General features: G+C 45.1%; 1 long non-coding RNA gene across 1 annotated transcript in view; it reads right to left on the reverse strand.

Moving 5' to 3' along the window:
- Window positions 1-20,130: 20,130 nt before the first annotated feature.
- LOC144165757 (uncharacterized) overlaps window positions 20,131-25,979 on the reverse strand; it is a 120,446-nt gene continuing 114,597 nt past the window's right edge. The window contains exon 5 of the long non-coding RNA XR_013321506.1: window positions 20,131-20,351. This is a non-coding gene — a long non-coding RNA (uncharacterized LOC144165757). The remainder of the gene's footprint in view (window positions 20,352-25,979) is intronic.

Raw genomic sequence — 25,979 nt, forward strand, 5'->3', positions numbered from 1 at the left:
GCGGGTTCTACGCCTAGATAACCTCTAGGCCTTTACGTTCGCTTTTCTCCTCCTTGTCATGAAAAAAAAATCACGCTAGTACACAACAAAATCTAACGACAGGAAGGGGCGGGTGTTCACGGCTCCGTGCATATGCGCAGTCAAGTCAAGCTTGTGAGTGCCTAGTCCTGCTATTTTTTCTCAGTCTATTTGGTTCCTATCATCAAGGAGAATTGCATCACCTCACAGCTAGTTTATGTTGCTAAAATATGATCTTTGCTTTTCTACCATTGTCTTGTTTACTTTACTTTTTATCCGCCCCCCTCAATCGGGCTTTCTTCAGCTGAGATTGCCTCCAGTGACCAAGACCGTTAGTTATGCTTTTCAGTGGCATGAAAACCAGCACTCAAATAAACATGCAGATTTTCTAACAGCGCGTTTATTTGTTTGACCCCAGTGACTGAATTTCCTGACTTGTTCAGACTGCTATATGTACCCGTTGCGCATCCACATTTGCAGCCTGGCTGACAGTAACCTAGCGCGGCATGCAAGATGGTGCCTACAGTTGGAGAAGTGGGCACAGCAGACTCGTGCGCTGCACGAGGTAATATTGCTTTAAGATATTCTTCTTTCTGTGTGTCTTTGCACACAACTCTTGGCATTTTTTCACCTGTATTAATCCATGGGAGACCCGCAGACATGAATGTGCGCTTGTTAAATTTGTTTTTTCTTGGTTGTTTTTGAGTAATGCAAATGCGAGTAACTAGACCAAAATGATCTGTTTTTTCCGGAATGCCATATTTGTGCAATTTTTTTTTACTTGAATGGTATTTCGGGTATGGCGGGTTCTGTTTTTATGTCTCTTACAAGGCAATGTTAAAGTGCTCTGGCTGCAATTTCGTTTCACCCCAAAACTAAACAGACATGTGAGTCAGTTCCAAGTAGTTTTTGTCTAGCAAGGAATTTGAAAAATTCTGAAAATTTTCTACTTTTGGCCATATGCAAGATTGTTGCCCGCACTGACGCCCGTATCTCGCTATCCACGTTGCCACAAACATAGGCTATAGACAATATAGAGCAGGCATTCTCCAAACACAAATTAAACGTGCAGACTAGTTGCATAACCAGAAATTGATGTATTTAGGAATCTGCCCAGCTTTTTCGAACAATCCACAATTTAAAAAGGCTATATTTAAGGAAGGTCTTGATTTTTTATAAAAACTCGGAGCACGAAGCCTACAAAAGGCTCGTGAACGGAAAAAGCATTTGTTCTAACTTAATTTCATCATCTGAAACAGCCGTTAAAGAAGAGAAATCTCAAATAGTTCAGTAATTAATTGCTTCTAAGGTTTTATTAGACGTCGTTGAAATATCCACTTTCCGGCACATCTCAAGCGACCTTGCTTCACTGTAAGTCGGGAGCGCAACCAACGGGGATATTACATTCAGTACAATCCGGAGTTAAACGCTTTTTGGGCATATGAATTTGCAAAGTTGTACGCCAGAGAGTTTTGAAAATAACGTATTCTTTATTGATTATAAACCATCTTCTATTCACGGGACCAGGGGTGCGATCGCTTTGACTGTTGCACAACGATTGTAGTAGCACTCGAACCTAATGGCTGTTTGCCCGCAGTTTTAGATGCGACTGCATCTCATTCACTCGCCTTGTCCCTGCAACCGGCGTCGGCGTTGTTGTCGGCGTCCGCCCCTCCCCCATTCCCCTCGCCGCGTGAGCTGCGCTCTCCGCTGCTCACCCCCTCTCCTCTCCGATAGGGAACACTCTCTCGCGAGGGGCATTGGATTGGATTCGAATGGATTGGCTTGGCTTCTGTTGGCTTGGATTGGATTGGGTTGGATTTGGATTGGATTTTGATTAAAGTGGAGTGTGTTGGATTGTGTTGCGTCATAGCCGCGGCAGACGCACTGGCGCCGGCGCGTCCTCTCAACGTTATGCGCGCTACAAAACGCGGTACCTGCGCCGCTCCGCTCCATCGTTCCAGCTCCGTTCCTCCGCTGTCCAACGCTGCAACGTGAACCCCCTATGCGTCGCATCTACAAAGGGGTTCCCGCGAGGGGAGGTGGGAGTTTTTCCTGCTTGAGCTTGCATACCATTGCTGCATTTTTCTCATCATCTTACCTTGGTCCTATAAAATGGCACAAAACCCCTAAAAAAATTCCGCATGTGCGATCGAATTGCGACCTTGAGGCCGGCCTGTATTGGAGTCCGATATGGTCATTAGGCTACAGGCGGAAATATCGCGCGCATGCGAGATATGCGGTGTTAAAAGCGGGTTTTTATTTGTAGCCCTGCACTCCAGTCCAGTTTTTAGGAATTATAATTCACCTAGAACTTTAACAACCAACCTAGGGCGGAATGCTTCTGCAGCATGTCAACGGCGAGCCTATTCAGCTAACTAAACAAAGTTTACCGCATTATCTGCTCCAAGAAAACAATGAAACTACGTGACGATGAAGCTCTGCGACATCCAGTGTCACTGTTTCTGGTTTGGTATTGTTACTCCAGGAAAGGAAAAGATTGTAGATTTTAACTTCCCACAACGAGAAGTTCGTTCAATAAAGGTGGTAATGCAGTGTATTACAATTTTGAGCTACCGATCATTTATGCCGTCAAGTCGGGAAGTTCCTCGTTTGCCTCACTCACATTACAGGTTACATGACTTAGACGTCTAAGAACTTTAGCTAAAATGTCGACTAGGAGGACAGCGATTGGGCTGGAACAATATACGGAAAAACTTCACAAATACCTATTTAGGGTAAACATGGTTCCTTGTGCTTGCGCCGCTCGCCTGTGTACGCAAGAGTTCTCGGTGGAAGTTCGGCCACGTTGGCAAGTCGTATCAGAGGTCAGACATTGCCTGTTCACTTGCGTGCGAATTCTGTTATGGGGCCATGTTGCCGCGGTATTGGACTCTTTACAAACCTCCCCAACGCCGGCATGCTGAGCAGGAAGGGGGCAGCTAATATTGGTTTCTGGAAGGGAAACTGAAATGATTTGTAAACACTGCGGGGTTACCTGCGAAAATTGTAGTATGGAGTCCCTCAGCCATGGTTCAACCACTCTTGGTGCGTTTACGCGACTTTATTCACCAGGAAAATCAATTCAAAAGTACTGTCCTCCTCTGTGCATACTCCTTCCCGATATCATAGGACGTATCGTATGACCCTTACTCGAGCAGGGTTCGTTTGACTGCGCTACTGCGTGGCTCAGCGACCTTCCGACAGATAAAGTCGGACGGCCGCCGGCGGGTCGTTGCAATTCAATCGCTCAGTTGAAACTACGCCATGATACAATTTGGGCTTGGAAGTATGTGCGTTTAGTCTATTAGTTTGTCGACTGTGTCAAGCTTAGTAAAGTCCATAAAGTCAAAGTAGTATTACAGAAGTTCACATGCGACGCTTTGCAAACGTATAAAATCCAAGGCCAAATATAGGTGGAAGAAGAGGAAGGGCAGGTAATATAGGTATTATTGAATCAAAATCAACCAAAAGCTTAATTTTAAACCGCACAACCAAGACACTGGAAGCATTGTTGCGCTGGGTGAACCTTGCACAGTGGTCAGTAGCACGACCACACATTTGCGACAGCTTTTCCTGCCTAAGGAATGCAGTCGCTAGAGATAAGATATTCGTGGGAATTCGGGGAACGTATGCTGCACAAGCGTTATTCAAGAAATACTAATGTATGCTGCCGGTTATTCTGAAAGTAAAAAAGAAACAAGCTGTACAATATATACTTCATGCTTCTATCCCATATACCGCTGTGGCTATGGCCGGGAGGTCTGAAGCACTGCGTGCAGCACGCCGCAACTAGCAAGTTTGAATCCCCGGTGAGATTTGTCTTTTAAGTTGATTTGTTTTGCACCTGGGTAGTATTTATTTACTTATTACACCATTTTGCGCTGCAACCTTCATTGCTCCACGAGCGAATTGGCAGAATGTGTGGAGGATGACACTGACGCGCTGGGGAGTTCTTGTTGGCGTGGTGTTGACATAAGCACCGACTGCTTCAAGGCGAAGTGCCGAATGAGCTGACTCTTCACCTGCGGCGAACACGCCTTTTACGACACAGGGACGAGCTAGGCGAGCTTCAAAGGTGGGGACGAAGCGCCTTGCAGTTGAGCGTCTCCGATGACCCCGAGGGCGTTCATCCGCTGCGTACGCCGTGGCTACTGAACGTTACGATTCGAAGTTGTGCTGGCAGGCTTTTCTGATGTATTTTGCAGCCGACAATTTGGCAAAGGGCGGTTTGCCGATTCCACGTTGATGTCAAGATTGTGCAACCAACGATGATGCCGTAGCCAAGCATATTGTTGCACAGAACCGACGCAGAGACTGGTTTGAATTCCAAACTTCGACATCTTCCAATCCTATCACAACTCGAATACCCGCCAATGCGGTTAGTTGTTGGGACCGACGCAAACGTCACATGATGTTTTACTTCTTTCAAGCTTTAAAAATTAAATACGTCTTTATCGACCAGGTAAACGATGAAGTGTGCATTTGTTTGAGCCAGCCTGCGCAATGCTTGCAAACACAAGTTTCACAAATGCACTTCAGTGTCATTTTAACATGACATAACTTCACGACTTGAGAGAAGAAACCCTAGTAAAACAGTAACTACATTTTTTACCTATTTCCCCATACTGCACAACAAAACGGCTTTAAAGGCAATAGTTTGCATGTCAATGGTACACAGTTTTAAATACCCACACAACGGGAATTTTCCAAATTTTCTTCATAACTTCTTCAATTAAAACAGTCACCAAAGTTCCCGAACGTTTGTCGAGTCATCAGTGGCGAAGCCCCTTAGGGGCTCGGGCTGTCGGCGTCTCAAGTCGTTACGGTAAGTCAAGTTGTGAAATGATGGTAAGAACAAGCGTATTATGAATTAAACCAGTTCAAAATAAACTAACATGATTTAAAGATTTCTGGAATCCTGCTTGTCCCCTTCAGCAATCATCAAGCATAAGCAGAAGCTGTTAGTAGACGGGCTAGTCTCGGGAATTGCAGATAGCTCGAGTTGACCCCTGCCACCACCCCAAACTGAGGCAGATGGGGCATGTAAATTGCTTAAATCCGGTTTAACGCAAAGGAGGGCGCCACGGCCTCCGCAAGAGCGCGTTTGCTACTCCCACCGACGCTTCTCCGGCAGCCAATCAGTGCGCACCGTGTGGCAAGAGAAAGATTTACAATCTTTGAATACACTTATACGCTGCACGCTTCGCCCCTCCGCAGGTGTCACGTTAGTGGAGATGGTCCCTTTTTTGCTTGCATTCAAGTTATAGGAGGCAGTACTTCATGATGTGGCGTGTATGTGTGTGCCCTGTGCTACATTTTCTATCTTTTCGGGCTTCGGTCCATCCCTGACCAAAATCACTTTATTACTGCCTTTAAAAAAATGCCATGCGATGTCGACATAGGTTGGCAAAAATCGAAATCGAAGATGTTTCTTATGTGCTAAGTGTCGAAATGAAATGAAGTCTGAGCAAAGTTTGCGTTCCAACCCATCCAAAATATTTCTGTTGCCCTTCTGCAAGTAATCATAAATGTGCGATTAGAAGGTTGTACACAGCATGAAGATACAGGTCATGACGCTCATATTTATTGCCTGCAATTTCAAGGTCAACCTCACTCAAATGTTTGCCAACATAAAAATAATGTTTTCTCATAGTACACATAGAAAGGATGCTAATGCAAAGCACTGTGCTTCAAATATGAACGTGGGAGACGTAAACGGCTCGCGAACATTGGCGTTTTCGGAACCACAACCGAAAAAAGGCGGCCATTACCGGTGGCCGGGCGGCACGCAGGTGATTGAACGGAAGCGGGCGCGCTGGTGCTAACAATTGCTCCCAGGATCCTCAACGTGCTCATACTAGATACTAATACTCAGATACTAAGCTCATACTCCGGTACTGATAACAAAAGCTGTTTAAATCAGCGGCCATTTTCCTGGTAGAGGCAGGATGTGAAAATTCCCATGTGTCGAGATTACAGCGCATATTAAATGTCCCCAAGGTGTCAAAGCTAATCCACTGCCCTCTTCTGCGGTGTACTTCATATCCCACGTGTAGATTTGTTGCGTAAAACAATTGCATAGCTACTAGAGGTATGAGAGGTAATATTTTTCTGTTTGGCTAGGCGCCTTCTTAGCAATAGAAAACTCATTAAGAAAAGCAGGGGAAACCAAAATGGTATGAAAAGTAGCAAACAATGACGCTGCTGATAATAAAAGAAATGCTGAAGGTTTTATAGAGCCTCTTTAGCTTATTGGAGGTCTTATAGGCTTTAAAAAGACAAGTTGTTTTCCATGAAGCATCTCGTAATACTAGCCGAAGCTAATAGACACTGGCTGTTGGCTTGTCATTTGCAACAGTGACAGATGATCCCACGTCCATTGGCTCGGGCATAATGCAAGGTACCATGCACAAGCTAGCCTCATGATAAAATAATGCTTTACAAACAGTGGCATCAAATTTCAAATGCGAACTTTATTTTCAAATTATTTCGCAAAAACAGTGACAGATATTTAAAAAAAGCAATGGCGCAACGCCAAGAAAACCTAGTACATAATGTTTCCACTACAGTAGAGTAGCGGCCAGTAATTTCTTTCTAATAATTAATTAGGCAATTGTAGTTCTTTAGAACTTGAGAAGCACTGTCCCAATCATTACAGTGTCAAGGAGGCACTTGTAGGTACCCACGAGAGACACCTGACTGCGGCATTTTAACCAAAGTGCGTATTGCGCACTAATTTATTTTGACTGATAAGGAAATCCCGCGAAATATGCAAAATAACACGTGACTGCGTTTTAGCCCGCATCATAAAGCAGTGCCCTCGAACAGGCTCCCTCTGACTAAGCCGGAATGCAATAAACAAGAGAAAGAAACAAGAAAAGAAGCAATCGCGGCCCAGTTTGTGCCTTCTGCCACATGCGCCCGGCGAAACTTCTGTTGCTGCTCCTTCCATGTATGCCATCATCGAGGTGATGCGCGGCCTCTTTGGGCGTGTAGCAGGCAAAGCAGGTATTGCAGTCAGCTTATTTGAAAGCGCTGGTTTACGACGCGGGCGGGCCGCAACTCCACTGGGCTGGAAATATTATGCACTAAGTTTTCTTCGAGTTACGCCATTGCTGTTTTTAAAAACTTGGTGCATGATAGCTGGGACCCCGTGTACAACAATTATACTGAAGCAGCTTTTTATCTTTTCCAGGTTTCACCCGTGAACGTCGTTTGACCTGGTACGCTGCAGAACCTAGAGAAATCGTGAAGTTGCAACTGGACACGTCACTGGAAAGAGCTTTGGTGTTGTGTTTGTGTGTTACGTTACGTATTCGTCTGCTTTTGGGCAGTTGCAAGTATTCCTTGAGGTAGCAATTAGACAGGCTGGCATCGACGAAATTCCATGGACGCTCAAAATGGTGCGTGATTTGCTGATGTAATTACACTTCGTCTGAGTTAAGGTCATAGCAACGCTTACGCGCTGCTTTAAAGCGGCATGAAGAGTTCATCTGAAGCCTATTTTATAGTTCCTGTCTTTATTTCTCGGATGTACCTGTATGGAAGCATTCTTGTAAGTTATTGTGAATAAAGAAGTTTCTGTCACATTTAAAATTTGTTTAAATTTCTTGTTTGTGTTGTTCTTCAGCTTTGATTAAAAATCTGGACCTTCGCAGCAATCCTCACAGCCTTTTTCACTTAATTTTTTTCACCTACGTATAGATAATGACGCTGAAAGAATCCACAACACAAGCTTAACTGTATGGGATTGGCTTCTTACACTTGTTCGAGGTGCTTTATGAACGTTTGTCTTCCACTGCCTTCTACGTGGCTTAGGTTTATCAACCGAAATTCAGAGGCAATCCGTAACCCCCTTATTCTGCTAACACTAGTAAGTTTGGGGCCGCGTATAACAACGAATTAAGGCCGCAATCGCAACGTGCGGCTTGTCGACCCGTGTCTGGCGACCTTCTTATCGCTTAGTGAAGGTGAAAAGAGGATATGTACTTACCCGATGCGGCATTCTCCGGCTGTGTATAATACGCCTCTCTGACCATTAGAAATCTTTTAAAAAGAAAGCTAAAAGAAGATAACGTTTCCTCTGAGGTATTTATGGGTTTGGTAGGTGCTCCAAGCTACAGAGGCCATAAATACGGCACTGCAACTATTATCTTCTTTCAGCTTTTATTTAAACAATTCCTGGTGTTCAGAGAGGCGCATTATACACAACTGGAGAATGCCGGTACAAATCCTCTTTTCCCCTTCACTAAGTAATAAGAAGGTTGCCAGTCACGGATTGCAAGCGTGAGTGCTCAGCGTGGTAGTTCACAACGCGTAAAACAAGCGTGCAAAAAAGACATCTTACTCACGCTTCGTAAGCGTTAAACATCCCGCGAGTCACGCTTAGGACGCGTGATTTTTCAGCGAGAAAGCACATCACGCTTGGAACAAGCGTGCAAAAAATCGCCGACACTCACGCTTGCTAAGCGTTAAAAAATTTAGAAGGAAAACTGCAAACTGCAGTTAGATTCTAGCTCTAATCAATTAGGCGCCACCACGTACTGGTCAGAAGCCTGTGGGCAGGCGAGCAAGCCCGCTGCTCCAAAGGGCCGGTGCGAAAAGGCGGCAACCAGAGAGCAGCCGTTACCACAGTGGCGCGCGGCAAAGGGACCTCGCGGAAAAGCTGTCGCTGCCGTGGGGTCAGACGGCGATATTCACCCCTTCGTTGTCCGCTTGGACCACTACGCAAACAATCCTCGAAACTCGGCGGGGATGTCTGCCCTAGTAAAAAGAATTAATGCCGTGCTATTCTCTCGATCCAGACAAGCCATCTGCCGAACACGCCGCAGCAAATTTACGACGGAAAGGGCGTAGTGCTGGCAGTGCTGTGCCTCTGGACAAGACGGCGGGTATCTATGCTTTCACACGCAAGGCCGGTGCGCCTGGCCACTGACCTCATGAGTGGAACTTACAGTGACTAATTAAACCTCGGATCTGAGTAGCTTGTCCTTATTACACGTGATGAGACAAAACAGGAGAGAGAGATTATCGAAGCCGTCATTACATATAAACCAGCGGAAAAATGCGTTAGTGAACCCTCCATAGTACTGAAGTAGCGTGGAAAACCGGGCTGGTTGGTACGGATTCATCTTCGCAGCGCACAAATGACAGGGCAAAGGGGAGAAAAACACTGGACAAGCGCTGACCAGTGTTTTCCTCCCCGTTGTCCTGTCATTTGTGCGCGGCTAAGATGAACCCTCCATGGTACTCACCGATGAATAGCTTTTCTTAGCGCACTGCAACACGTCTGAGCGCTATAATTGTGCTGCGCATTGCCTCGTTGTATGCGAGAGGGTGTGGAAAGTTGTAAGCTTGCGCAAGGAAAGGAAAAATGTATTTATTTAGGGGAGTTTCTTTTCAATAAGTGAGTCGTAAGTCCAGTGCCGTCTGTGTGTACCTCCTTCCCTTTTGTGCAGCATCTTTACCACTTGTTCTCACTTCAAAACTATGAACCAACTGGCTGAACTTTCTATCTTACTCGAATGATGCCAGACGAGCAAAACGTGGCTACCTGTTGATGAACTACCAATTAACTGGTTTTATACTGGCCAGTCATACAAGTTCATATTAAGCGGGTCTGGTTGAAACGGTGTCCCGTCTGAGCATGTCCCTTCTGAACGCGATCCTGCTGTATACGCCTCGAGCTTTGCGATCGCTGCGCCGCCTGCCGCCGCTTCTCCGCGGAGTTAACGGGAGTAGCGCTGCTCGACCCATAGGGGCTCATGCAGTGTTTTGGTTCTCTTTCGCTTCTTTTTGCGCTTCCAAGTGCTAAAAACTTGTTATGGTGATGTCTATAAGTAAACAGTACGCTTAGGTCACTTCAAAAGCCGCTGCGTCTTGGTAGGGTGCTCAAACACCAACAATAGCTATCCGGGAACGCGGCTCTGCGTCCTTCTCGGCCGCTGTTACGGGCGTCGGCGACGGCAGCAGCATAGCACCGCTGTCACCTCCGAACAGGGTGTCGAACCGGAACCGGAACCGAACCGAAAACCGGAACCGAACCCGAATTTTTGCCCGGAACCGGAACTGAACCGAAACCGTATTTTTTACGCCATTTTGGAACTGAACCCGAACCGAAACGAATCGAAGTAACCGTTCCGAACCGGTTCCAGGGCCTCAAAAATATGATTTCTAGTTTTCCATTTCGGTACCCTACCTTGCGTCTGAAAATATTTGGCCACTGGCCAGACAGCACCATGAAATATTTTGCATAGTCTGCAGTTCCCAAGGCCCATCATGTTCCCTTCTAACTATTGCCCTCAATTTAATGTAAAGTTGTCCGTATATACTATCAGTTTGCGTTAGGTACTGCCCATCTCTCCCAATTATCTTTTACGTTCAGCATAACTTAAGTTAGAAGGCATGTTCCGAGGCAACGTATTCTGAAGAATATCATAGAATATTCTTCATGGTTTCTATCTGCATGGTTTTAAAATCGCGTAAAGTTTTCAATATGCTGTTAATTCGCATGCATCCCTGTCCGCTTGTGAAGGCCTTCAGGGACACCATCAACAATAAATCCATATCTTCCACTTATTTTAGTTTGAATGGGCAGTTATATACAAACAGCACTGAGACACAAACACTCGTAGTTTTTAAAGTTAACGTCACTTTTTCTTGTATACAGTGCAGTTGTGTCCTTTGGTTACTGCTCTAAGACAACATGAGATATAAAAAAATGGGGGATCCTAATTTAGACTTTTAAAGTATATTTGATAGCATTTTCATGTTATCTTGAATCTGCTCAACCTTAAACTGTAGAGGTGGATGGATTAAAGTCGATTACTGCGGGTTAGCGGGTAGACTGGGGTGGATTAGTTAGGTGAGTGAGTGAGTTAATGTGAGTGAATGAGTTAGTTGGACTGGTGTGTTGATTAATTTGGATTACAGGAATTAGCGGGTCAGTTAAGGCGGATTAGACGGTCGGACCACACATGATATCTTTCGGGTCCTTGGCATTTGGAAATTTTGCAGCGTTCTCCTTCTGGACCAATCAGGAAATTTTGTCAACACAAAGTAGCCGCAAAGTTATGTGACGACCACCTGAATGCTATAAAATGTCTTTATTTATGCCCGTATTGCGCTGTTATGTTGTTTCTATACTAAAATTGACATCTCCCACTACACTTAGTAACTAATTGCCTAATGCATATTTTATATTCCTCAAAGGGTGTTCAAAACGTGTATATATATGAGGGGAGACGGTTGGAAATAAACTAAACTGAAAGAAAAAAAGGGAGGAACGTTCAACTGGTTTGATGCAAGAGACTCCCGACAGCACTCTTCAATACCTTCTCTTTCTTTGTGCTACTGTTCTGCACCCTCCCACAAGTGTAGCACCTCAACCCCCGAACACAGCACCCTACAAGCTGAGGAAGCGGCGCCAAAACCCTCATGACAGACTCTTAGCAGGCGTGGCACAACTTCGCCAACGATCAATTGCATGTTACAACACTTCCAATGATCAATCGGAGACCACCAACGAGACAGTCATGATTGTACGGGCACCAGTTCATACTGGCATCCCCGGCAAACAAGATCACCAACCTCGTGGCTCGAGATTTGACCCGCTTACCCAGCGCTGATGAAGCCGGGCCAGAGTGCATGCATCCTGCAGTCACAGACCAGAAAGTTACTCAGCACAATAGCCTCGTCCGTAGAACGTATTCCTCCCCGCACAAATCGCTACCGATTAACCAGGAAAGATTACTCCGCGCCCTGCGGGCATACACCTTCCCACACACCACCAGACTCCACCTCTTTGACGGGACACAACTCTCTCCATTTCGTCGCTTCTGTGGAGAGCCTAGGAACCTCATACACATAGTAGGCGGCTGCGACAGGTGTACCGTAGATGCACCCAACCTCCACGTTTCCATAGAGATTTGGGAGACAGCCATGTCCAGCTCCGGCCTGTAAGATCAGTTGCTCTTGATGGAAACGGCTGTCGATTCGGCCCCCTCGAATGAGGACGCCTCTCTGCACCTTTGCCTCGATTTAATTAAACTTCATTTTCTCTCTCTATCTACAATTAATCATTACTGCTGCTTGTGACTTCAATTGGCTATCATCTTTCCTAGAGCCCAATCGCTGTCACCGGTCGCTGAAGGGCCATTAGCAATAAGTTCCTATCTCCGGTGGTTCTCTATCCAATGCCATCCTATACACGCCGTCCAATGAGCCTTTATAGCCGTTCTTTCTTTCTAAGCGCTCTGTTAGCAGATAAAAGATGAGCAGAAGGAAATTTCTCTAAATGCCACCTGCCACGCTTAGCAGTCGGAAATTAACGCCGACGCCGGACTGTTTTCTACTTCTAGCACTGCTAATGATTTCGTGTTAAAGCTATAAAGCTCCGTTAAAACTTGGGGTAGATGAAAAGCGTAGCAGACCAACCGATGTATTTACACTGCAAAATTTTTTTGCCTCATTGTGCGAAAATAGGGGTGCTTGCGAGCGTGCGTGCGTGCGTAACAATTGAAGGATCCAAAAAAAGATGGCGGGCGCGTAGGCTCTCCTGCCGCCAAAGAGACCGCCCGCTTGCCAGTAAACTACCTGCCCTCCTGCCTGCCAGGCAGAACATTCTGGTGAGGATGCATGATTTGGGGCCGAGGGGCGGCCCTTCACGAGCGGCCGGGGAAGGGGGGGGGGAGGGGGGGGAGGGGGGTGCGAGGGGAGACGCAAAATGCCCCACCACAGCGACACTCAAAGGTACCAAAAAACGATTGTGGATGGACGGGTCGTCTGCTTAGTAGGTCGAGGCAAAAGGCAGCCTGAAGGGAGGCTGCCTATTGCCAGAAGATTCTGGTTAGGATGCGCCGATGAGGGGGGGGGGGGGGCGCTGGAGGCGTTAGAGCGCAGCCCTTAAGCATCCGCTCCTGTGGTTCCGCGTAGTTTCTCAGCGTCGGCCTCGTTGTAACCGAGAGAACGAAGACGCCACCGAAGATAGAGCGAGCAGGAAAGCGGAGGACGAAAGTATGGCGAAAGTGGGAGGCGAGGGCGAAATTTCCAGACCGCGCAAGACATGCTCCACGGCAGCAACGCCTTACGAGATAACGATAGAGTATACCGCATGCCGTCGTGCATTTGTTGAGGAGACGATCAATTCCTAAGACACAGCAGCTATGGGCTATCGCCGACAAGACTACAGGTCGCGCTGTGCTGAAATTTCGCATTAGCGACGACCGTAATCGACTGCCATAATTTTTGTTTCCTCAAGAAAACAACTCTGGTGTATAAAATTGCAGTGGTATGAGCCAAGAATAAAATAAAATTAAATCATGAAAATGAACGAATCAAACTAAAGCTAAACTTGCGACCATAAAGAGTAATGCTTCAACATTCATACAAATAGGCAGCCTTCAGTGTCCCAACGAACGTTTTGTTTCGCTTCAGTTATAATTGTAATCGTTGACCTACCGGCCACGATTTTGCCCGCATTCGTGAATGTGGGAGGGTCGTAGTACCATCCACCCGAGTTAAGACCCTCAGCGTACTGGTGGTGACGGTGACTGACCGCGAGCGGCTGCGCTCGTCGGTGTTTATTCGCCAGCCGTGCACTGTGTTTCTCACCGAGCCTGGGAGGGCCACCGCACTTTGCGGCCAACGAAAATTGGGGGGGGGGGGGGGTGCTGCCACATACTCGTCACACTACGACAGAAAACGTTTTGCAGTAGCTTGTACAGTTAAAGGAGCGATTGAACACTTTAGAAAAACTCGCCGCGGTGGCTCAGTGGCTAAGGCGTTGCGCTGCTGAGCCTAAGGACGCATATTCTCATCCCGGCCGCGGCGGCCGCTTTCCTGATGGACGCGAAAAGTGAAAACGTCCGTGTGTACGAGATTTCGGCGCAGGCTAAAGATCCCCAGGTGGTCAAAATTAATCTGGAGCTCTCCACTATGGCGCGCCTCATTGCCTGCGTTGCGTCGGCGCGTTAAACCCAACAATAAATAAATAAATAAATAAATAAATAAATAAATAAATAAATAAATAAATAAATAAATAAATAAATAAATAAATAAATAAATAAATAAATAAATAAATAAATAAATAAATAAATAAATAATCAATCAATCAATCAACATATTCTATAAACCCTTTCACTCTTCTGCGCATCTGGAAGCACTGCGAAAACTATAGCTATATCCAGCACGGAGCAACAGTGCGTGATTTGCTCGTCGCTGCGGATGCAGCTTCCGTTCCGTTTGTGCTTCGCTTTGGAGGCTTTCTTTTTAAAGTGGCAATCAAATTCGTTCTATTCCGAAACTTAGGGAAAGATGGCAAATAGCCGCTACACCGCTGTAATGACGTCATTTAAGCGGTCGAAGAACGCCAAGACCGGGAAGGAGAGAAAAATATTTAAAGCAAATTTCTGAGTTATCTGATGAGGAGAGAGCAGTAATTTTTTGCTGAGGCACTTTGCGACCCCCTAATCTAAGTACAGGATGTGTTGGTCGAATACTTTCTGCAAGCACTCAAGATTTAGAAAAAAGTTGAAAAAAAGGGTTCCAGGGTCGCTTTAGTTTGGCCAAGACAAAATATTTGCACAAAGAAACATTCATTGTGACTTTGTTTTTATGCCGCCTTGACAAGTAAACGAAAAACGAGCCCAAAAATATTAACAGAAAAAAGCACGCCTGCTTTTTTTCTTCGAACCCATTTGAACTCGTTTAAACCGGTTCGAACCGGTTCGAACCGGTTCGAACCGGAACGGAATGGTGCTTTGGAACTGAACCCGAACCGAACCCGAAAGGCTTGAACCCGAACCCGAACCGAACCCGAAAAAATTCCGGTTCGACACCCTGCCTCCGAATGCGTCCGTCACAAGTGAATTTTATTGTCCCCTCGTTTAAACCTGATACTGGCACAATGAGAGGTGTGTCTTGTTTTGTAGCGCGGACAACGAATACGGCCTCATTACTAATATATGCGTCGTAGAAAAATATATATATCGGGGATGCGATTACCCAATAACTGATAACTTGTGCCTTTTATAAGTATATAAGCCACGCGAAAATGTTAAGTATATTCCAAGGCTCTGCGTCGTGAATGATGTGCAATCATGCCTTATAGCAAGAACCAAGAAAAGTGAATTAACCACTGAAAAATTTATGGTCTGCAATCCCGGAAGAAACAAAATAGCTCGTACAGAAACGAAAAAAAAAAAACTCAGTGCAGCTTCTGAAATGCTAAAGACGTTCGTATAAACTTAACCCGGGTAGGACTTAGGAGACCAACTAGTGTGCGAAATGCACTGCTATTTCGCGAGACATGGGGAGGGGGAGGGGTACGCTTACGTATTGTTGTCTACGATTGCGGGATGCAATCAAGGAAAGAACGTTTTAGTAATCACACACACAAGCTACTCGTTCACGTCACTCTAGTTTTAAATGCAGAGCATTTCTTAGCCTCGCCTGTTCCTGCGTCGGACTGTGTCAACAGTTCCGCGTCCGCAGCAGGTGCGCCTCTCCTCCTTCCCTCCTCTCTCTCAACAGCAGCTGGCGCGCGCATGCGTTGTAGTCAGCCCGTTCGCTCCGTCGCGGTCTCGGCGTAACAGGTGCGTGATAGCAGCGCGGTGGGGCGTGGAAGGGCGCGCGCTGCTTGCGCATGCGCGCTCTCCCCCCCCGTACTGCTCTCCCTCTACTGCGCGCGCTGTAAATATAGCGGCTAGCGTTCGCTCGTGTTTCAGTCACTGCGTTGCTCCTTCCTTCCTTGGTTGACACTCGTGCCCACGTTTACTCGTGTCTGCTACTCCAGCATTACGGAAGAAGCGATGGAAGCAACACTGCCTTCAATCAGTACTGAGGCCCCAATGCTCTGCATTTACTCGTGTTCCCCTCGCGGGAAGGCGCGGGAATTTTTTTAGACTTCAACTAACAGCAGATCACGACCAACCTTACTTCGGACCTGCCCAGCCAGCGGCGCTCTATGGAAGCTTTTGCGCCGAGTCTCGTTTCGCGCCACGCCGCTAGGGGCGCTTTTACGCACTGTTGAGGCGAGCGGCGGCTACGCTGGCAGTGCGTGCTCGAGCGCTAGTAGCAGCCGTCTGGCGCGGGAATTCGGGTTTAATCACACTTCAGTTATTTGATTTCGGTAATTCCGAATGAATAAGTACCAGTTTTACGGTGACCATCTCTGAAGGAATGGTTTTTCTGATTCAGCGTATTAAGGCGGGGCGGGGCCTCTTCCCTGGCTTTCCCGTTGTGAGATGCGTTACGGTGCACGCGACGCATTTAGTTTCGTGGTCTGATATTAAGTGATGCCGAAAAGAAATAACATTATCTTACGTACTGACAACGGAACTGGCTAGCTAACCAAAGTGTACAGGTTCATACTCACAGGGGGAGGTTATTCCCGAATTTGATGTACATTGGTTAGTTCCAAGCATAAACCAAACTTGTGTCATAAAAGATCCCCAGGAACTCTTTTTGTATAGTAAACACAACAAAATTGAAGTTTTCTGTTGAAATACCTAATGATGTGTAGCGGTATTTCCTTGCTATAAGGATGCGGAGGCATTTTCTCTACTCGGAAAACAAAATGCGAAAATTCAAGCACCGAAGATGCTAGTTACTGTCTTACAGGTAATACTTAGCGACGATGATTTGGCCCCTTATTTGCGAATAAATTGGAAATTGTTTATCTCGAGTGAATGTGAAGTGCTACAATGACCTGCTACACTACTAACTCAACAACGATTTCATTTAGGGCCTATTTGCAGGGTAATTTTAATTACATGCACAGTGCCATGGTTTAGGCACACAATGCCACAATGTAGTCAGGTTTTCAGAACATTAATGAACACTAGTATTGCACAATCCTTTTCATTTTGGCTTTTTTTTTTTCAAAAGTTCATTTTCGTTCACAACTATACACTTCACTTGAAAAATGGAGCACATAGTCACACTTTCAGCACTCTTCTGGAGTCTGGTTTTTCCGCAATTCTTTTCCTTTTGGCACTCTTGGCCGTTTTCTCCGCAACAAACTTTGTGAAAAAAGGTCGGCTGAACTTCTCCAGCCCGAGCTCAACCACTGCCCTCGTATGACTATCCGTTGAGCTGTCGTGGCTGAAAAGCTTCTTTTCCAGTGCAGCTGGTAGCATCGTCCTCACAAACAGTGCCATCGGTGTTTTTGTAGGATATCGCAAGTTTGGCGAATGTTTGGGCCGCTCTTTCCAGTGCACAGACGAATTCCAGGAACTGAAGCCTCGTATAAGATATCCCACCCCGTCCAAATTGGATATCACCGCAGTGGCAGGTCCAGATGAGCGAGGCGCCTTAAGCAGCTCCACGCATTGTGAGCACTTAATGTGTTTCTCGATGGTTCTCTTACGAAAGCCCGCAATGAGGCCCAGTGTGCTGGCCTTGATGCTTGGAACTGGACAACCTAAAAACACACCAATAAATTCGGTGGGAACATGAGAGCTACGCTCAAATGTAAAAACAGCGCACCGTTGCTCGTTGCTAGGCAAGGAATTTTTAAAAGGGTCATGGTTTGGGCCTGTTGGTGATGCATAATGGAAACTGAAAGCGCAAAATAGACACGGACTAAGAAAGGCGACAACAGGACGAGCGCTCGTCCTGTTGTCCCCTTTCTTTGTCCGTGTCTATTTTGCGCTTTCAGTTTCCATTAAGGAATTTTTATTTTCTCTTGTAACAAAAGGAAGTACAAAACACTCGTGGTTACGCTTTTCCAAGTTTACATACTCGGTCCGTCCGTTACACTGCAGGACGACATCTCTCCTTGCTATTAACAAAGTAGATACGAAATGAGTGAAAAACTGACATTGCATGAACACGAATGCAAATGACGTACACTTCTTGGTACATAAATTGTGCACTGAGAGGACAGCCTGTGTCCTGGGAGGAGGGGGAACTACTCCCCTACCCCAAGCACCAGCTCCCTTTACACAAGACGTTTCATTTACTCGGGTCTTCCTTACTACATACGCAACTTCAAAACATTCAACTGCAAAAACAAATACAAAAGAAACCGACCATTGGTTTGTTGACTGTACCACATACACTTATTTGGCCCACCTTCCCATTTGGGGCCACAAAACTTATTGGATACTCTGAACCTGACCTCTGTTTACATAATGCAATTGGAACAACCTTTGGCGGTAGCAACACAATCAAATCACGCGGTTTACATGTGCACCACATGGCTTACACCTGTAAAAACACAAGTAAGCGGCTTACATTTGCGAGCCCGCTCACTTTGTAGTAGAGCGAGGCGCCAAGTGCACAGGTGCGGGAGGAGAGTCTCCCCCGCCCGAGGCGCCTGCGCCTTTTAAAAGCCTCCCCTTATGTTCCCGTAAACTTGACCCGTACGTTATTGGGGTGCAACTCAAGTGCACTCACCTTTATGATCCTCCCGTTATTTCCCTGAAATGTAGCCCATGTATTGGAGTGCGGTTCAGGCACACCCGCTTTTATAAGCTTCCTTTTATGTTCCCGTGAAGCGTAACCCGTGTATTGGAGTGCAGCTCAAGTGCACTCGCCCGTTTTGAACCTCAATGAAAGGACAAGACCATTTTCTCAAGAATTCTTCTTCCCCTAAGAAGAAGAGCTCTGCTTCCAGGTTTTCGGTTAGTTTTGTGTGCATGTGGATCAGTAAGTTCCACTGGTTACGTCGGGGGCGTGATTGCTTAACAGCAATATACCTGTTTATGCGGCTTATGCGGCGATATTTCGGACGCTACCAGATTCTACGACGTGTCGGCCAATTTACCTACGAGGTGATCCCCGATAGTGATTCCGGAACATCACGACGACGCACGCGGCCCGAAGTCGTCCACGTAGTTCGCTTGAAACCTTGCTATGCAAGATGACGGACTTTTTTGTTGTTCGTTCGGACTGTGTTTTATTTTAGCATTGGGTCGATGCACTCTTAGAGGGGGGGTAATGCCGCGAACCATGTATGTTTGGTTTAGTTATTGTTTGTTTTTACTGCCGGGCCACGCCCGGCTGTGTTATCTGCGTTCCAAACAAATTGCGTCTTACATGCTTTACTTTTATGCCACATGGGCTATCACATTCAGATAAGCAGACTGTTTCGCCCTAACGCCACTAGCCCAGAATAATCTTCTGTGATCTACAATGTTCTGGATGTGAATTGACGTTTCCAGAAACACTTCCATCGAAAGATAAAAGCCTGCAGAGCAGACGCCGGGGCATTCATTCGACGACACTCGCTTGTGCTAGTCACTTTGTTGACCGCTGCTTCGCCGCCTCTGTATTCTTTTGAGTTGTTAGGAGAGCACAAGTTCGCTCCAATAAACTCGTTTCTCCTTCAAGACAACTGCGTCGTCTTTGGCAACGTGACAATATTAATAATAAAGATGTCTTAAAATATCATTACTGTACTATTTCAGATACCTAGAGATGCACAATATTGTGCTTTATAGTTGTTATATTGTGTTACCATTTTAACGGTCTCTCAACCGCTGCGGTGGCTCAGTGGCTAAGGCGGTGCGCTGCTGAGCACAAGGTCACGGGTTCGATTCCCTTTCAATTCCCTTTTCTGATGGAGGCGAAAAGCAAAGGCGCCAGGGTGTGTGAGATTGCGGCGCAGGTTAAAGATACCCAGGTGGTCAAAATTAATCCGAAGCCATCCACTACGACCCACCTCATCGCCTGCGTTGCATCGGCGCGTGAAACAGTACAATCAATCAAACCACATTTCAAAGCTTTGCGTTTAGCTAAAAGCAATATAATTAAATTCAAGTTCTATTTGGCCTTGGTTTATCCGGCCTGGGAAATCGTCGCTGCCGTGCACAAAATGTATGTAAAATTGGAGAATGTGGCCGAAACCGTACACACATTTAGAGCCACTGGAACGCAAGAACAGGAATTTGGCCGCGAGCCATAATCGGGAGGCATGCTATAGGTGTAGCTCTTGGAATAGTTATCAAAAATAACAATCTGAAGCTTATTTCGTGTGGAGAAAAAAATGCAGTCTATATAGCCTGTGTTGGGTTGGCAATAAATCGAGTAAATACATTGGCAATAAATCGAGTACTACTTAACAGCAGATGAGAACAGAATTGTTTGTAACTTACTTTATTGCCACAATAATAGACCCAAATGCAAAACTAAACGGTGATGTTTTATGCAGGGCTATTTTGGGGTGCAGAGTGTATAGTTAAACCAATCATAAACAGTACTATTGTTGCAATAGCAGTAAAAGTAATCCAAGCAGCTATTGCTCATGCGCAGATCTTTTTCACCGACCTTGTATTTTCCCCAAAGCTGGCAACCGGACAGCGCGTTGGGTTCAACAGCTGTGGTACCTGAAGTGAAATGAAACACAAGCAAAAATTTGTTAATTGGGTAACATTGCTGTAAAAAAAGATCGAATGGCAGTTGTACAAATCGAAATCAATTTTGCAGACTTGGGAAAAAGTCTGCAAAAGTTCCCTGAACGGAAAACGTTGGGCGTATGAACTAAAACTCATTGGCAGTAGAATAGCCATTTCAAACATTGATTGTTGCTTTGCCTATTTTTTTACGACTGCTTGTGTTTGCCTTTAGTAAAACTTCAAAGGTGTGATCGGTCACAGACGTCGACATCGATGATCCGATGAAACGACGATTGCTGGCTCGTTGGCCGACGACACATAGCCAGCGACGGTCTACTCCAATTAAACTCCAACTGTACAGTATGTAAAATGTATTTACATTACGCATTTACGACTCATGGCGCGTGATCGTAAACAAGAGCTCGGGCAAGGCCCGCGTCGAGCAGAAGCCCGCCGCTCACCTCTCTCTGTCTCTGTTCAACCTCTCTCAATCTCCTGTCTCCCTTCAATCCTCCAAAACATCAAAATCCTCGGTTTTACAAATAAAACCCCTTCCACAAACGGGACGTCACAACTTGAGAGTGAGGATGGCTCTTTCATTAGCCCACACTTGGCCGCTGATTGGCCACCGGGACAAACAAAGCTCGGTGGGTTCAAAACAGTCACGTGACCCACCTTTCTCACTCTCATACAGTAACCCAAAGGTATTCCGCGAAACACAAATATAACAGAAATGAAAGCCAATGAAATAAAAGCAGACCTAACGACAGGAATCGGCTCTCGGGCGACACGTCTCAAAGTATTCTCATACTGTGCACTCCTATGTTCGTGCTCTGCGCCGCCAAATTCCTTTCCTTTGTTAACCCGTGGAGCGCCTAACAAAGCCTGGTCGCCTAACCCATTCACGGACCCCAGCCGCCGAGTCGCCAGGCTCAGACGCGTGACGAACTGAAACTTCGCCCAGTAACTTTGAGCAGTTCAACTGTCCCAGCCAGAATGTCTGGTGACCTCTTCCTAACTCCGACCCAATGTATGACACCTTGATCGACGTTCAGCTCCCGTTCGCTTTGGGGATTCTCGCAAGAAAATCCTTCTTCGAAAGCTTACATCACTTTTAGATATAATAATGTGACCGACGCGTTTGTATGCGTTGTCTCCGGCCCGCTCGTCGGGTGGACACAAAAGCGCGGCAAATAACAAAAGCCTCCGCGGATTACCCTTACGCCCCTCACGCCAAGTCCGGTCGGCTGGCGTGAAAACAAGCACCATTCAGGTAAGCAATCTAACATCGGCGCAAGATATCTAGTTGTCGGACGGTTTTTTTTAAGTGAGGGGTCCGAACCTAACAACTAAATGTGTCTGAAACGTGCCTTTACCACGACGTTCTTTCTCGGCACTGATCCATTAAAATGTTGGATATATGGAAGCTTTTACTGCACTAGAGGTCCCTTTTCTAGCAAAAGAATGTTTTCGCATGAAGTTCTAGGGGCTAAGAATATATGACGATTCCTGCGTTCCGATTGTCAAATTCGGTATATAGGGCGTGTATTTACAGGTAGGTCAATATATGTTTGACCAGATATGTCAAATTGCTTTTTAACTGACCATTACATGCACAATAGCTCAAAACAAGCTAAAGAATTTTGCCGTAAGACACTGTTAAATGTTGAAAGGTATTCCTGAATTTGCACAACTAGAGAGTTAAAATAACTTAACAGGTAATCTAAATACCGAGCCAATGAGCTGGTCTTAGGAGCTTCACATTTTGCGCGTGTACATTTCTATCAATGAGCGTTGGTTCAGTATTGAGGAAGTGATCAGAATATGTTTTTTGATTGACCGCATAGTGCAAAACATGCTTTAGGAATTCTTTATTTATGGCAGGTGCCTTGATGTATGAAAGGTTTTTTTTTATTATATGGGACCCATAAATTTACGCAAAAAATGTTTTCAAGGCTATCCTGTAGAAGAAAGCTCATGGCGCGAACATAGATTTGGGGAAACGTACGTGTGTTACATTTGTGAACAGCTGTTTACTCTGATGACATAACAAATTGTTTTAGTGAGTACCACAAATACAAACCCCAAGATACTGGATCCAAGAATTCCTGCTATGTCACAAACTTACGCGTATTATTCATTAGTTTATTGCACAGTGTCCTATTCTTCTTGAATATTCGTTTGATGTATACTTTTTGGGCTAGTTGCAGGGTAACGCTGAATAAAAGTTAGCCCACATTTACCAAAAAATTATAAGGGCTATTCGCACGACGTGCGCGCCTTGTCCATCACTGGTGTGTCCTATGTAAACTGGAGAAACATTTTACATTCGATTGTGTGTAGCCGTGCTGGGAAGACCTCTCAGAAACCGCCTGTTGTCTTCGGTAGCGACGGGTGTCGTGATTTTGAATTTTCTATCGTAGCGACAAATTATTTCTTCTATATTAGGCTTTATATGAATAATTACTATTATCCAAATAATTTACCAACAGAGGGAGGAATCGAAATGTGACGAAGGTGGTTAAAAAAGGAGATTAGTAGCCATGGAGAAAAAGTGGCTTTGCTTGGGTTTCTGTGACCGGTTGGCAGATGCCCAGTTCGAGATTCTGGTGAAGAATATGCTCTAGAGAATCATCACCAGAATAAAAAAGGGGAGAGGGATCCATTCTTAGAGTGCCTAATGTGTCGCTTTTGGCGGGAGACATGATTTCCGTAAACTTCGGTGTCTGTCTCGTTCTTGATTAGCGAGCATGATGTAAGTACCGAGGATGAGGCTGTAGGTATTTATTTATTTATTTACTTACCTATTTATTTATTATTTTTATTTATTTATTTATTTATGACATACTGCAGACCCCACAAAGGGTCCAAGCAGGAGGGGCAGAATCACTGCAATCTAACACACTGAACAACATAGGGTCAAATACAGCAACAGAGGAAACAAAATAAAGAAAACACACACACAGATACATCACGTCAACTTTCCAAATGATCAAATGTATCTATGCAGCTGATAACAGATATGGGCAGATCATTGCACTCAGATATATAGCGCGAAAAGAAAGAAAATTTGAACAGGTTTGTTTTGGCACTGTATGGGGTTGGTTATGGGCTGTGTCGATGCCGTGTACATCGAGCCGACAATGGTTGAATATACTGATCAGCTGAGCAGCTGAAGGCTAAAAGCCTTAACCTGGTTATGAAATTTTAGTTGCTCTATTTTACGATGTGCTCGAAATGTTTAGATGCCATGTTCTTTCATCAGATTAGTGGGAGAGTCAGTCTTGCGATAGTTCGAGTAGATAAATCGAACAGCCTTGCGCTGTATTATTTGAAGACACCGAATGTTTTTTTGTTTGTGCGGGTGCCAGACGGAGCATGCGTATTCAAGTTTTGGTCTTACCATCGATGTGTACGCGAGTAGTTTATTACTTGGAGGAGTCAATTTAAGTTTATGTCTAAGAAGGCAATGCTTGCGAAATGAAGAGGCACAGATGTTAGAAACATGTTCGTTCCAGCTTAATTTGTTTGTAATCGCTACAGCAACGTACGTATAAGCACTGACCTCAAAAAGCGGTTGATTGGGGAGCTCGTAGGAAAATGACAAGGTGTTTCGTTTTGGTAGTTTTCATAAAGAGGGATTTTTTCGCATTTAGCAGCATATTCCCGTTAGTGCACCATGTGTGAACGTTAAGAGGATTCGAATTTAATTCGATTTGGTCCTCGGGGCAAGTTATTTCGTTAAACGGAGTACAATCGTCTGCAAACAATCTGATTTTAATTGGGTGAGTAATTACATTGACAATGTCGTTGACATATATTTAAAACAATAAGATACCTAGTACGCTGCTTTGCGGCATGCCAGATGTCACGGGTAAAGATTTAAAACAGCTATTTTCAAAACTGACATATTGCATACCGTTGGATGGATAGGAAGAATACAATTTGTTGTGAACGCAGGAAGTCCGATTGACTGTAGTTCGTGGGAAACAATGTCAGATGTGCGTGGGAAACAATGTCAAAAGCTTTACGGAAATCCAAGAAAATTACGTCAACCTCGCCGGACTTGTCAAGGATGCTTGCAAAACTGTGAACAATAGAGGTTAATTTGGTGACAGTGGAAAAACCTTTTCGGAAGCCATGCTGGAAGGGAGATAAAAAGCCATTGTCGTTAATAAATTTAGTAATTTAGTTACCTATAATGTGCTCAAAACATTTTGCAACCAGATGACGTAATAAAAATTGCACGATAATTACCAGTATTCATGAAGTCGCCTTTTTAAAACACAGGTGTAATGCGTCCACTTTCCAGTCAAGTGGTAATACACGAGAAGTTAATCAAGCATTGGAAACTGCTTCAAGAAAATGTCATAAAATTTCAGACTGTCGAGAAAGAAAAGCGTTCGGTGTCCCATCAGGGCCAGTTGACGCCTTTGTTTTGAAGTTAAGCAGCATTGAAAAAACGCCCGCATGGACCCGATATCAGTATTAGCCCTGCAAAGAGGAACAAGTTCGGGCATAGGCTCATTAACTACGGAAAAGACACAATGAAAATAGGTGTTGAAATAATCAGCGATTTGTCGCCTTCTCAACGAGGAGTGCGTCACGATGACGCAGTTTTGGGATGGGTTTTATTTTGTTTGGGAAAGAAATTCTAAATATTTTGTTGGGAAGATTTCATAAAGTTGGGTAACTTGTGTTCACAATATTTACGTTGAGCAGTTGCCACGGCTTGATTGAGGGCTACTTGGGTGGCTTAAATAACGTCACGAGAGGACGCTCCTCGCTTCAGGCGTTTTATTTTCCTTTTGAAATTTTTAATATCACGAGAGACCCAAGGTGTTGGTTTACAGATCTTTTTTACCTGTCCGAAATAAAATGATCAATACAATGCAGACACAAGTTTTTGAATGTTTTTGAAGGACATCACAACCATGAAAGGTGCTCAGGTGTAGTTCTAGAAAATCTGATACAGTTTCGTCCTGTGTACGCGAAAATTCTTTGATGCGGATACCTTTTGTCCGAGCGGCAGTACGCAAAACTTAAACAGAGCATGCAAAAGACGCAATAAAGTTATCAGAAAGGCCATTTTCAATGGAGACAGGAAATGTCTCAATTGAGTTACTGGCAAAAATAAGATCAAGTATAGAAGCACAGGTAACGTTGACATGTGTTGGACTGTTTACTACGTGACGCAAATTATGACACATCATAATATCTAGAAGGTATGAAGCGTGCGCAGATTGTACAAGAGTTCAGAAAGGAGAGTCCTAATTAATGCCAGGTAAATTGAAATCACCCACCAGAATATGTTATCATGCTTAAATGATACCATATGCTTGTGTAAGTCATGCAGAAACTGAGGAGGTGAACCAGGAGCACGATAAACAGCAAAAATAAGGAAGGAACACCCACAGTCCGATACCTCTAAAGTAAGGCTTTCGTGATTGTCGATCTGATGCAAAAGTGTCGCATCAAGAGCAAGTTTTGCGAGAACAGTAACACCGCCACCCTACGGCTTCTATCACGACGATACACACGCTAAGAGGGGGGGGGGGGGCAACGTCATCTGTGATTTCGTCCCCCAGCTAAGTCTCCGTTATTACAACAATATGCGGG

Source organism: Haemaphysalis longicornis, unplaced genomic scaffold (assembly GCF_048455015.1).
Source record: "Haemaphysalis longicornis isolate Haplotype H1 unplaced genomic scaffold, Haemaphysalis longicornis Haplotype H1 scaffold_15, whole genome shotgun sequence".
Lineage (NCBI taxonomy): Eukaryota > Metazoa > Arthropoda > Arachnida > Ixodida > Ixodidae > Haemaphysalis > Haemaphysalis longicornis.